The sequence below is a fragment of the Nothobranchius furzeri genome, chromosome 2 (genome assembly GCF_043380555.1).
Source record: "Nothobranchius furzeri strain GRZ-AD chromosome 2, NfurGRZ-RIMD1, whole genome shotgun sequence".
NCBI classification, from domain to species: domain Eukaryota; kingdom Metazoa; phylum Chordata; class Actinopteri; order Cyprinodontiformes; family Nothobranchiidae; genus Nothobranchius; species Nothobranchius furzeri.
This window is the reverse complement of record NC_091742.1, coordinates 93,117,936-93,133,090: the sequence shown is the minus strand read 5'-3', so window position 1 is coordinate 93,133,090 and position 15,155 is coordinate 93,117,936.

The following is a 15,155-nucleotide window of genomic DNA, read 5'->3' as shown; positions in this document are numbered from 1 at the left end:
CTCGTCCCCAACGTTCCAGCCTGTAGAGTCTTCACCTGCAGGGCCCACTCCTGTAGTGTCCTCACCAGCCGAGTTTAAAGTGTCTCCAGAGTCTACATCCCCACAAGAGTCTATTTCCCCACAAGAGTCTACATCCTCACAAGAGTCTGTGTCCCTTTCTCCAGAGTTCCTGTCTCCAGTGTCCCATGTGTTCCAGTCTCCAGTGTCCCATGTGTTCCAGTCGCAAGAGTCCCATGTTTCCAGTCTCAAGAGTCCCATGTGTTCCAGTCTCAAGAGTCCCATGTGTTCCAGTCTCAAGAGTCCCCTGTGTCCCTGTCTCCAGAGTCCCCGTCCCCAGAGTTCCAGGTGTCTCCGTTACTGAAGTCCCTTCCTCGTCCACCTCCTCTGAAGTCCTTTCCTCATCCACCTCCTCTGAAGTCCCTTCCTCATCCACCTCCTCTGAAGTCCCTTCCTCGTCGTCCTCCTCTGAGTACTGTCATGTTCTGTGTCTCTTTGTGTTCCTCATGTGTCTCCTGTTTGCAGCTCTCCAGTTGTGTGTGTGTGTGTGTGTGTGTGTGTGTGTGTGTGTGTGTGTGTGTGTGTGTGTGTGTGTGTGTGTGTGTGTGTGTGTGTGTGTGTGTGTGTGTGTGTGTGTGTGTGTGTGTGTGTGTGTGTGTGTGTGTGTGTGTGTGTGTGTGTGTGTGTCTTTGTCTGCCTGCTCTGTCTTCTCGATCTCCAGTGAGTCGTGGAGGATGGCTGCTTATACTGAGCCAGGATTCGCTGGAGGTTTCTTCCTGTTAAAAGGGAGTTTTCCTCTCCACTGTCGCTGCATGCTTGCTTAGTATGAGGATTGCTGTATAGACACTGACACTAGTCAGTGACTTGATGCAATTTGCTGGGTTCCTTATATAGGAAACATTATTTCTGATTGGCTTAATGAACTGTGAATTGGAATGTTTATTATGTGAAGTGCCTTGAGACAACTCTTGTCGTGATTTGGCGCTATATAAATAAACTTGAATTGAATTGAATTGAATTGAAAGTATTAAATGGCGTAATTAGGAAAGAGACAGGGAATAATAACTATCCACAACATTTTATATAGAGAAAAAATAATATTACAAACATGAATGAAGCAGTGGATGAATTCATCAAATATTTTGTAAGCATAGGATCTAAATTGGAGGAAAAAATAATAGTTGATGAGATACAAACGGATGCCACAGTATGTTGAAAGAAATAAAAATTCTGTTTTTTTAAGAGCAGTTGATGAGAAGGAGATTTATGAGATAGTTAGAAATATGAAGAATAAAACCAGTACAGACTGGAACGATATTGACATGAAAACACTGAAATGTGTGATTGAGGGCATTGTAAATCCATTAACACACATTTGTAATCTTTCTTTTCAAAAGGGTTTTTTTCCGAATAACATGAAAGTAGCAAGGGTAATTCCCATTTACAAGACAGGAGATAAGAATCAATTTACAAATTGTAGACCTGTGTCAATACTATCACAATTTTCCAAAATATTAGAAAAGATGTTTGTTAAAAGATTCGATAATTTCGTTGATCAATATGAGTTGCTGACGGAATGCCAGTATGGCTTCAGGAATAATAGGTCAACAGTCCAGGCACTGATTGATCTTAATGAGGAAATAACAGAATGCATTGACAAAAAGAAGCATGGGTTGTTTTTAGATCTGAAGAAAGCTTTCGATACAGTAAACCATGACGTATTGATGAGAAAAATGGAAAAATATGGTTTCAGGGGTATAGTATTGGACTGGATAAAAAGTTATTTATCAAATAGACAACAATATGTGCAAATAAATCAACATAAATCTGGACTAAGAGAGATATAATGTGGGGTACCTCAAGGATCAGTCTTAGGACCTAAACTATTCATAATGTACACAAATGATATTTGTAGGGTTTCACAAGTATTGAAGTTTGTATTGTTTGCAGATGACACAAATGTTTTTTGCTCGGGTGTGGAATTGCAACAGGTCCTGGATGTGGTCACACAGGAAATAAATTAATTAAAAAAATGGTTTGATGTAAATAAACTGTCACAAAATTTAGAGAAAACAAAATTTATGTTGTTTGATCATGAAAGCAGATACAATGAATTAGATATAGTAATTAATAATGTAAAAATTGAGAGAGTATATGAAATAAAATTTCTTGGGGTGGTCATAGACAGCAGGATCTGTTGGAAGCCACACATCAAATTTGTTAGGGGGAAGCTTGCACGGGGCATTGCTATATTGGGGAAAGCTAAGTATATTTTTAATCAGAAAGCACTTTATATGTTATACAATACGATGCCTCTGCCAAATTTGAGCTATTGTGTAGAGGTCTGGGGAAATATGTACAAAAGTAATTTACAAACAATAACGACAATGCAGAAAAGGGCTATCAGATTAATAACAAATGCAGGATATTTGGATCACACAAATGAATTTTTTATTAAAACGCGGACAATGAAGTTCCAGGACTTGGTTCAATACAAAACAGCACAAATAGTATATAAAGTAAGAAATCAATTAATGCCTGATAAAATACAGAAACTGTTCACAGAGAGAGAAGGAGGATATAACCTGAGAGGGACACTAAACTTAAAGATACATAAGTTTAGAACAACATTAAAACAGATGTGTATCACAATAATAGGGGTTAAATTATGGACCAATTTAGAAGAAGAAATCAAAGTAAGTCTTTGGTTGTATGTGCATGTGTGAGCATGAGGGAGGGAGTGTGTGACTGTGTTTGTGTATGACTGTATATGTCAGGTGGGGCCTTTGACTCCTCCCTTCTCCTGGGACCTCCTTTGATGATATAGATCTTCGTCTCCCCTCCCCCCTGTCACACCTGGTGTGGGTGTGATGCCTTGGTCTGCCTGAGTGTTCGTGGCTCCCGGGTCAGGGAGTTTAAGATTTTTGGCATCTGCCTGATCAATCCCGGTGGCGGCCTGGGGGGGTCTGGGTCCCTGGGCTCTGCTGGGTCCCCGGCGGGGGTGGTCGCCCCTGGGTCCCGGGTCGCTGGGTCCCGGACTCGGCCGGCTAGGGGGTGGGAGGCTGCGGGCAGGCCTGAGGACTTGCCGCTGATATCTCCCGGGGCTCTGCCGGCTGCTGGTTGTGGCCCCCCGGGGCGATCCTCTGTGCCTCTCGAGGGGGGCGGGGGCCTTTCTGGTTGCGGGCTCCTTGGGGTTCCTGTGTTCTGGGGCAGCGCCTGGATCTCTGGGACTTGGAGCTCCCCCCCGTCTCCTACGCGTCTTTGGGGGGCAGATCTGTGGTCCCTCACACTCTATTGGACGCTCCTATAGATAAACCTTACATAAACAAGCGCGTGTACACACACAGGTGCTCACATGGTGCTCTCATAAGTATGGGCTTGGGCACGTTCAACACATGTCTTAAGACTATGGTGGGCACTCAATGCACTGTGGTATATTATCGTGTGACTGTTTAGTTAAACAATGATTGATTATATATTTCTTCATCAAGTTGACGCAGTGATAGCTTGATTTTGTTATATTGGTGTTGTGTCCCATTTTTTTGTTATGTTTTGCTTTTTTCTCGTCTCATTTTGCAGGTCTAGAAGCAGACTCTTGTTCATTATTGTTTATTTTTGTTGAATCCCCCCCCCACCTAACCCCCTCTCTCCCCACCTTTTCTCTTTTCCTTTCTCTTTCACCTCTGTCTCCGTGTCTGGTCGAAATTACAAAGCATTCAAAAACAATAACAATAAAGTTTTAAATATCAGGTGCGACATTAAAAGCAGACTCTTTGATGCTCCACCTGAGACATTAAAAGCAGATGCTCTGATGCTCCACCTGAGAGTAAAACTGTAAGGCTTGTTACCAGCATTCAGACATCAATTCTGCTTGCTTCACAGCCAGACAGGACACGTTAAAAAAAAAAAAAAAAAAAAAAAAAAAAAAGAAATCAAAGTAAGTACAAATATAAACCTGTTTAAAATGAATTATAAAAAACATATTCTGAACAAGTATATAGTGGAAAATAGATGATTTATGTGGGTGTCCTTTATTCTAAGGAAAAGTAAATTGTATCAATTGTAAAAAGATGTGGGGTTTTTTGTTTGTTTGTTTTTTTCCATATGGTTTGGTGGTTTTTGGTTTTTTGGTGACTTGTACCATTTTGTTTGTTTTAATGTAGGTTTTGTGTTAGATTTAGTAAACAAGTAAAAATTACTTGTATAAAGGGGTAGGGACATATAAGTTTCCACTTCAGCCTACTCCTTTTCAAACAGAGAAGAAGGGATGATGATATGTGTAACGTGAGGAAATATGGTTTTCTATCACAAAGGTGGTGCTGGACGCAGCTAGGTCAAAGCTGGGTCATTGAGAACTTTCACCCACAGATTAAGTCCTGAACGCCAGCGAGTCTGGGAGGAAACCATAACATCAACCACCTGCTGTCTACCAGAAGATGTGTTTACATGAGTTGTACCCAGACCAAGTCAAAACATAAAGTTTAAACTTCTTTTTCTTGATTTTAATGTTAAAATAACCATTATCATTTTGCTCATTATAAATGTGTTTAATCAAATGAATGGTTCTTATGCTTTGGGGTAATTATAATGGATTAATGAATCCACACTTAAGTAGATAATGTTGAATGTTTGGTACTGACCTTCACACTCAAGCACACAAACATTCACACACACCCACACACACCTTCCCACAGTAAAATCCAGACACATTTGATGACGCACATGTTTTTGCTTTGAGAAGAGAGGTTTTTGGTAAGTTTCAGTCTTTTTGATTCAGTTCGTGTTGGGCCACGAGAGAGAGAGGACTTGTGAACAACCGCTAACGGGGAACGGAGCCCATGGGCTCAATCCCCCCCCCCCTCCTCTCACGCTGTTTCTGCCACGCCAGGCAGAATAGCTGAATCGCAACTTCTAACGCAGACTCATTACTGAGTCTTTTGATTTCTGAGTGAATTAACTTAAGAAAGCGCGTCGACAAAACGCTTTACCATCAACGTGTACCGAGGGGCAACTCTGGACCGGGTCCGCTCGACACCTACGTCTCCTGTCAGCCGTCGGCGTCATCCGGATGAACCACAACATCCTCCACGGCCCGGATCCGAAAGAGGGTCCACAAGAATTCGGTGAGACAGAACACGGTGTTTAGCGTTTGATGCATCTTTTCCAACTAAAAGCCTAAGTTTATTCAAACCATCACTTTTCACTCAGACACCTGTTTCTTCCTGAAGCAAAATCAGATGCACTCACGCCTCCATCCCATCTCATATCACTCTCACCGTCACAACATTCTCAATCTTCATAAATTCATCAGAAGGTCTATTTGAGCCAGAACAGCATATCAACTGTTAAAGAGATTGTCCCACAAAGTTACTAATGTTGATTGTATTTCCTGTTTGTCAATTTCAAAATCATTAGTTTAATTTGAAGAATTAAAACTTTTAAACGTCAAACTGGTTTCCTCATTGAACTGAAACACAGACACTCAGATATTATCGGCAGTTTATGGATGAAAACAACCTTTGAGTCTTCTGAACAATATAAAATTTGGTGATTGATTTATTAAAATTAATATTCCGAATTAATACGTAGCATGGTTCCTCTTTCATAAAAGAGCATAAAACCATAACGCTACATCAATGGCGAGCCAGCCAGGAGCAGTGGGGACTAGTGGCTGCGGTTCGGTGCCAGCTGCACTGGGTCGGAGGTGGTTCTGGTCTGCACTTCATGTCGTGAATTCAAGCAACATGCTGTTTACAGTCATAACGCTTTTTCTTTACTTTTATTTCTTCCAGGGGGTCAAAAACCCACCATCAACATCAAGGTTTGAAATGAACAACACTTTCTCTGCTACTTTTAAGCTGAATAAATCTCTTGAGCCTATGGTTAACCTCTCTGACAAACAGGTTGTGCTTAACCCTTTGGTTCCTAATGCTTCTCCTCTGTCATCCATGTTAAAGGCTGAACATCTCTCCAGCATGGGTGTGAAATCTTCAGGCTGTGATCCACCGCTTCAGTCAGAGGTCTGTTTTACTCGTCAGTCAGTCTCATGCACGAACCAGCTTCTTTATCGGGGCGTGATGGAAACGTCAGCCGCCGTGAAACACTTGTGGTCTCCGGACGGAGCTACCATGCCATTTAGGGGGTTTGTGCCCGGACATCTTGACCTTTATGTGAATGACCTTGTCACTTTTCAGTTTGTGACCTCTGCTAATACGGTGGCCAATTCCTTTCTCCTTTCACAGGGGTGTGACTTAGTCTCGGGCCTCTGTGCTCTCTTTCCTGTGATTTCTCTTACAGGTGACCACGACGACGCAGAAAACCCTGCGGTTTCCAGCAGTCCTGTGGTCAGTGGCGATATTAAAGGTGGCTCGGTGGTTGCTGCGCACACCTCTCTCATGGGCTCGGGAAGGCAACCCGGCCCGGGAGGTGTAGGTGCGTGCAGTGATGCTCTGCTCGGGGCCCCTCCTGACAAAGGGGGGGGTGCTGAGTGGCTCTGAGTTTTCCGTTGCGGACTTCAACCGGTTCGGGGGAACGCCTCCTCCGAGCGGGCGGGTCATTGCAGAACTCGACACTGTCCTTCCTCCAATTCAGCTGACAACATTGACCTCCGACCCGGAGTTAGGTGCTGCACCTTCTACGGGGCGGAGTTCTAGTCAGTCTGTAAATACTCTGGTTAAACCGGGTTTTTCTGATTCTGTGTGGGAACCTCCATCATTCTTGGGAATAAAGTATTCTTGGTTTCAGTTTTCAGGACAGACCATGTTCCTAAAGCTAGCATCATGTCTGTATCTGATTCTAAACATGGCTAGGTTTGCTTTGACACCCGTGACACAACCATCCTTGGATCACTCCTTTTCAGAACCTCCAAGTCCAGCACCTGCAGGTCTTTGGACATCTGAACACCTACTCTTTCAGCACGATTCAGGTGACACTGTGCATCTTCTTGGTAATAGAGCTTTTAAGAGCTTAAGAACTGTTCTTTGTTATGCTTCTCCTGTCTCACAGACACGGCATACGTTTGAGGAAAAAAAGGGGGGTGGGGAGGCTCCTCCCGCTTTGCGAGCATCATTTTCGCATTTCCAGTTCACTACTATTTCTGATCACAACAAAGTCGCCTCCGTTAAGCTGCAACCCAACTTTGAGCAGGTAAAATCAGGTTCTGATTTAACAGCTAAACCATCAGCTTCACTCCAGTTCCGTACGGAACCCTCAGGTAAATTCAAACAAGTTTCCCTGTGGGTTCGTAACACAAGATACAAACAGTTTGATAACCAAATCGCTTATGAGCCTGCTCCCACAGATACGTCCAAACTCGTGTCTCTGTGGGTCCACAATACCAGATTCAAAACTCTATTCTGACCGACTCTATTCTGACCGGATTCTTTTCCACTGACTGGTGGACCGTTACAAATTCTCTCGTTTGTGGGATGAATTTTTAACAAATGTGATATCCTTTGAGTTTTTTTTTTTCAGGTTACCTGCCTCCAGCCAGGGTCCTGTTACTAACTCACATCTTTAGGGATTACTAACCTACTGATTTACATTTTTAGAACTGATTTACATCTCTATCTTTTTATTAGTGCTTTGTGTAGCATGATTATATTTGATTACAAATTTAATTTTATTTTGTTACTATTTCCCTTAAAGGGCCACAAGCCAATTTGCCCTTCATTTTCATGATTATTATTTCTTTTATATACATGCCTTTAATTAGTGCAGCCTGCTGAGTTTCACATATCAGTTAGGATTTACTTTCTTTTATTTGTGTTTTCTCTGCATCACGTTTTTACATGACACGTAGAACAGGGTGCAGAACATTTCTTCTTTACACAATTCACAAAAGGCACCCACATTTTCCCAAAGGCACCCATAGATAGGTGTTGATTGATTTCTTTGTTTTGCATCAAATGCTATCTATCGTGTGGGCTGTCTCACTTTGTCTCCTTCTCCGAGCTCGTATGGACTACATCCCATCAGAGGGGCCGTCTTCACCATCCTTCAACTGGTTTTCTGTCGCATGGGGCTTCGGTCGTGGTTCGAGATGGGTCGAGGTCGTCACTGGACTTCGCCTGGACTACGCCTGAGGAATACATCATCTGCCCAGCTCCGTGTGGCACACGAGCTGCTTATCCTTTGCATACCTTTGCATTATTGCTGATGAAGTTAACTGCTATTGAAATAGCTCTGCTTTCAAGATTTCCTAAGTGGATTACTTTACAATGATTGCAACAGTTTTGGCCTTAATCATCTGATCAGGATACACTCCCTTCTACACGAGACCTGTGGTGACACTTCATCGTTCCTGCCTTCATCTGGGATGTCTACCTTCACGAGTACATCACGTTATTGTGTTTGTAACGGCAGGTGGCCTGTGCTTGACCACCATGTCGTCACAAAAAGGGGGGGTATGTAACGTGAGGAAATATGGTTTTCTATCACAAAGGTGGTGCTGGACGCAGCTAGGTCAAAGCTGGGTCATTGAGAACTTTCACCCACAGATTAAGTCCTGAACGCCAGCGAGTCTGGGAGGAAACCATAACATCAACCACCTGCTGTCTACCAGAAGATGTGTTTACATGAGTTGTACCCAGACCAAGTCAAAACATAAAGTTTAAACTTCTTTTTCTTGATTTTAATGTTAAAATAACCATTATCATTTTGCTCATTATAAATGTGTTTAATCAAATGAATGGTTCTTATGCTTTGGGGTAATTATAATGGATTAATGAATCCACACTTAAGTAGATAATGTTGAATGTTTGGTACTGACCTTCACACTCAAGCACACAAACATTCACACACACCCACACACACCTTCCCACAGTAAAATCCAGACACATTTGATGACGCACATGTTTTTGCTTTGAGAAGAGAGGTTTTTGGTAAGTTTCAGTCTTTTTGATTCAGTTCGTGTTGGGCCACGAGAGAGAGAGGACTTGTGAACAACCGCTAACGGGGAACGGAGCCCATGGGCTCAATCCCCCCCCCCCTCCTCTCACGCTGTTTCTGCCACGCCAGGCAGAATAGCTGAATCGCAACTTCTAACGCAGACTCATTACTGAGTCTTTTGATTTCTGAGTGAATTAACTTAAGAAAGCGCGTCGACAAAACGCTTTACCATCAACGTGTACCGAGGGGCAACTCTGGACCGGGTCCGCTCGACACCTACGTCTCCTGTCAGCCGTCGGCGTCATCCGGATGAACCACAACATCCTCCACGGCCCGGATCCGAAAGAGGGTCCACAAGAATTCGGTGAGACAGAACACGGTGTTTAGCGTTTGATGCATCTTTTCCAACTAAAAGCCTAAGTTTATTCAAACCATCACTTTTCACTCAGACACCTGTTTCTTCCTGAAGCAAAATCAGATGCACTCACGCCTCCATCCCATCTCATATCACTCTCACCGTCACAACATTCTCAATCTTCATAAATTCATCAGAAGGTCTATTTGAGCCAGAACAGCATATCAACTGTTAAAGAGATTGTCCCACAAAGTTACTAATGTTGATTGTATTTCCTGTTTGTCAATTTCAAAATCATTAGTTTAATTTGAAGAATTAAAACTTTTAAACGTCAAACTGGTTTCCTCATTGAACTGAAACACAGACACTCAGATATTATCGGCAGTTTATGGATGAAAACAACCTTTGAGTCTTCTGAACAATATAAAATTTGGTGATTGATTTATTAAAATTAATATTCCGAATTAATACGTAGCATGGTTCCTCTTTCATAAAAGAGCATAAAACCATAACGCTACATATGTATTTTTTCTGTTTGTGGTATTTAAAAAAATTATGTATGTTTTCTTTGTTTGAAATAAACTAAACTTAAATATATATATATATATATATATATATATATATATATATATATATATATATATATATATATATATATATATATATATATATATATATATATATATAATAAGTGTTCTGAAATTTGAAAGCATCATCATCCTCAAAGCAGAAAAAGTCCTGCACATTGGAGAAGCTTGAGTCTGGTGTTGTTGGAGTCACCTGCATCTTGGCTGCTTGCTGCACAGGACCAGGTCGAGGGTTGAGCTTGTGGCACTCTTTCATCAGCATTCCCTTGACCATCTCTTTCTTCTCCTGATCTTTTAACCATCGCAGTTTGAACATGGGAAGTGTGACAGCTGCAAGCATTGCATCTTCGTTTTCCAAGACAGATGCAAAACGTCTTTGGATAGCCTGAAAAACACACACCCAAGCGGCACAGACCTTAAACAAAGGAAATATTTTTCTTAAAGCAAGTTTTTTAAAGGTTGTACACCACCGTGTGATTTTTTTAGTTATTGGTACAAGTTCTAAAAAAATGTAAACATCAAAATTACAGCATATACTGTAGACAAATGACAAATGATTAGACAAAACTTAACATTTATTTGGCAAAAAGAAACTGTGGCACAAAGCTATTAATGTTTATTTTTATTGCATAATGTAGTTAAGTGGAGCATATATTTTTGGTTACATCAGTGGTTGCTCCAATGAAAATATCAGCGTTTACATTTATAAACTTCTCCTGTTATAAAAAACATATACCACATGCTTTAGTAAAAATGAGTGGTGTCTATTGATTAAATTCAGTCTTTTTGTACTAGTAGAAAATTAGATATGATGATGGATCTTTCTTACCTGTGCTATGGCATCTGGTAAGCCAGCTGCAATAGTCAGACCTTCTTTCATCTCCAGCGTCTTTGACATCAGTACTTCCAAGGTGAGGAGGACGGTGCCAAAGTTACAGGTCTCTTCTCCTTGTAGGATGTCCAAAGCAACTGTGAGTGGCTTCATGACTGCACAGTATTCTTTCAGAAACTGAAGCTCTTTCTCACTAAAACATTTTAACTCTAAACGATCAGAGATGGTATTCAAGTCACTTGTGGGCATTTCAACGATCCTTGCCACAACGTCGTAGAAAGAGTTCCATCTTGTGGAGCATGGCACCAGCAGCTTTTTGCCAACAGTATCTCCCATTATTTCTGAGGCCAAGGTCGATCTGCTAGCTTTACTCCACAGAGCTGTGCACTTGGCTGTCGCACTTCTATATATATTTTTAGTAGTAGGATTCGAAAGCAGCCACTTATATATATATATATATATATATATATATATATATATATATATATGGTAAATATATATATAATCTTCAATCTCAGGCTTTTCCACAAGCCCCATGCAGAACTGAAAGGCAATGAACGTTTTATTTTCTGGGACAGTTGCATCGTACCAGTCATTATATCTGGAGCTAGATTTCAGTTCCTCCCTCTCTAAATACCGGTGAGCATATCGGTTTCTCCTCCTTGAACCGTCACCTTATCGTGGTGGAGGAGTTTGAGTGCCCTAATGATCCTAGGAGCTATGTTGTCTGGGGCACTTAGTGCCCCTGGTAGGGTCTCCCATGACAAATTGGTCTTAGGTGAAGGGTGAGACAAAGAACGGTTCGAAGGATCTTTCATGGCGGTTAAAACGAAGAGTTGGAGTACCCGGCCCGGAGGGTTACCGGGGTCCCACCCTGGAGCCAGGCCTGGGGTTGGGGCCCGTGAGCGAGCGCCTGGTGGCCGGGCTTTCGCCCATGGGGCCCGGCCGGGCCCAGCCCGAACCGGATACATGGGCTCGTCCAACTGTGGACCCACCACCCGCAGGGGGAACATGAAGGGTCCGGTGCAATGTGAATCGGGGGGCAGACCAAGGCGGGAGCCTTGGCGGTCCAATCCCCGGACAAGAAAACTAGTTTTTGGGACATGGAACGTCACCTCGCTGGCGGGGAAGGAGCCGGAGCTTGTGGCAGAGGTTGAGCGGTACCGGCTAGATATAGTCGGACTCACCTCGACACATTGCATTGGCTCTGGAACCCGAGACCTGGAGAGGGGTTGGACACTCTACTTTGCTGGAGTTGCTCCGGGTGAGAGGCGGAGGGCTGGGGTTGGCTTTTTGTTAGCCCCGAGACTCTCTGCCTGTGTGTTGGGGTTTACCCCGGGGGACAAGAGGGTAGCTTCCTTGCGCCTTCGGGTCGGGGAACGGGTCCTGACTGTTGTTTGTGCTTATGGGCCAAATATCAGTTCAGAGTACCCACCCTTTTTGGAGTCCCTGGGACGAGTGCTAGATAGTGCTCCATCAGGGGACTCCATTGTCCTGCTGGGGGACTTCAATGCTCACGTGGGCAATGACAGCTTGACCTGGAGGGGTGTGATTGGGAGGAACGGCCCACCTAATCTGAACTCGAGCGGTGTTTTGTTATTGGATTTCTGTGCAAGCCGCAGTTTGGCCATAACGAACACCATGTTCGAACATAAGGATGCCCACCGGTACACTTGGTACCAGGGCAGCCTAGGTCACAGGTCGATGATAGATTTTGTAGTCGTATCATCTGACCTGCGGCCGTATGTTTTGGACACCCGAGTGAAGAGAGGGGCGGAGCTGTCAACTGATCACCACCTGGTGGTGAGTTGGATCAGATGGCAAGGGAACATGCCGCGTAGACCTGGCAGACCCAAACGCATAGTGAGGGTATGCTGGGAACGCCTGGCAGAAGAACCTGTCAAGATGGTCTTCAACTCCCACCTCCGGCAGAGCTTTGACCACGTCCCGAGAGCAGTGGGGGACATTGAGTCCGAGTGGGCCTTGTTCCACTCTGCGATTGTCGAGGCGGCTGTTGCTAGCTGTGGTCGTAAGGTGGCCGGTGCCAGTCGTGGTGGCAACCCCCGTACCCGCTGGTGGACACCAGAGGTTCGGGGAGCCGTCAAGCTGAAGAAGGAGGCCTACAGGGCGTGGCTGGTCAGTGGGTCTCCGGAGGCAGCAGACAGGTACCGGATAGCCAAGCGGGGTGCAGCAGTGGCAGTTGCCGAGGCAAAATCTCGGGCGTGGGAGGAGTTTGGTGAGGCCATGGAGAAAGACTATCGATCGGCTCCAAAGAGGTTCTGGCAAACTGTCCGGCGCCTCAGGAGAGGAAGGCAGCAACTCGCTCACACTGTTTACAGTGGGGATGGGGAGCTGCTGACATCAACTGAGGCTATAGTCGGACGGTGGAAGGAATACTTTGAGGAGCTCCTCAATCCCACCAATGCGCATTCTGAGGAGGAACCAGAGCTGGGAGGCCTGGGGATGGACTGTCCGATCTCGGGGGCAGAAGTTGCTGAGGTAGTCAAACAACTACACAGTGGCGGAGCCCCGGGGGCGGATGAGATTCGTCCTGGGTATCTCAAGGCTATGGATGTTGTAGGGCTGTCATGGTTGACACGTCTCTACAACATTGCGTGGTCATCGGGGGCAGTTCCTAGGGAGTGGCAGACCGGGGTGGTGGTCCCCATCTTTAAGAAGGGTGACCTGAGGGTGTGTTCCAACTATAGGGGGATCACACTCCTCAGCCTCCCTGGAAAGGTCTACTCCAAGGTACTGGAGAGGAGGGTCCGATCGATAGTTGAATCTCAGATAGAGGAGGAGCAATGTGGTTTTCGTCCTGGCCGTGGAACTGTGGACCAGCTCTATACCCTTGCAAGGGTGATGGAGGGGGCATGGGAGTTTGCCCAACCAATCCACATGTGCTTTGTGGATTTGGAGAAGGCTTATGACCGTGTCCCCAGGGGCACCCTGTGGGGGACGCTCCAGGAGTATGGGGTGGGTGGCTTTCTGTTAAGGGCCATTCAGTCCCTTTACCAGAGGAGCGTGAGTTTGGTCCGCGTAGCCGGTAGTAAGTCGGACCTGTTCCCAGTGAGGGTTGGACTCCGCCAGGGCTGCCCTTTGTCACCGGTTCTGTTCATCACTTTTATGGACAGAATTTCTAGACGCAGCCGTGGTGTGGAGTGTGTCGAGTTTGGTGGCAGGAGAATCTCGTCTCTGCTTTTTGCGGATGACGTGGTCCTCCTAGGTTCATCCAGCTCTGACCTTCAGCTCTTGCTGGGTAGGTTCGCGGCCGAATGTGAAGCGGCTGGGATGAGGATCAGCACCTCCAAATCTGAGACCATGGTTCTCGACCGGAAAAGGGTGGCTTGCCACCTCCGGGTCGGGGGAGAGGTCCTACCTCAAGTGGAGGAGTTTAAGTATCTCGGGGTCTTGTTCACGAGTGAGGGTAGGAGGGATCGGGAGATCGACAGGCGGATTGGTTCGGCGTCTGCAGTGATGCGGACGCTGAGCCGATCTGTCGTGGGGAAGAGGGAGCTGAGCCAGAAAGCCAGGCTCTCGATTTACCGGTCGATCTACGTCCCAATCCTCACCTATGGTCATGAGCTTTGGGTAATGACCGAAAGAACGAGATCGCGGATACAAGCGGCCGAAATGAGTTTCCTCCGTAGGATGGCCGGGCTCAGCCTTAGAGATAGGGTGAGGAGCTCGGACATTCGGGAGGGACTCGGAGTAGAACCGCTGCTCCTCCGGATCGAAAGGAGCCAGTTGAGGTGGTTTGGGCATCTGGTCAGGATGCCTCCTGGACGCCTCCCCGGGGAGGTGTTTCGGGCATGTCCTGCCGGCAGAAGGCCCCCGGGTCGACCCAGGACACGTTGGAGAGGTTACATCTCCAATCTGGTCCGGGAACGCCTTGGGGTCCTGCCGGAGGAGCTGGTGGACAAGGCCGGGGAGAGGACGGCCTGGAGCTCCCTAGTTGGGATGCTGCCCCCGCGACCCGGACCCGGATAAGCGGAGGAAGACGAGAGACGAGACGAGACATATCGGTTAGTTTCAGTTGTGATGAGGGTCCAGAATTCCTCATCCGAAAAAACTGACAGAAAATCAATGTGTTCTGAATTTGACAGATCCCTGTCTCCACAGTATCCAACTGGCTCATCAAAATGCCTGATCCACTTGGAATACTGTTCCTCTTCTCCCAAACTAACCCAGCCATCATCATTATTATTGTCACTGAGGCTGTGTTGGGCCACCCCCCTGCTAGCAGTGATTTTTTTCCCGCAGTTCTTCCCCCTCCTGCTGCATTTCCCGCATTTTACACCCCCAGGTCGGAATCGATCACCAGCGGAGTTTTCACCGGCCCGTTCACCGCCAACACTGTAGATTTGAGGTTTGTACCGGTAGAATGAAATGTGTGTTTTGAGAGTTTTGATTTCAAACATGTACATTGATTTTTTTATTTTGGAAGTCTGCTAGGTAAAAACCAAAAGTTTCATGTTTCTGAATGAATGTTTGA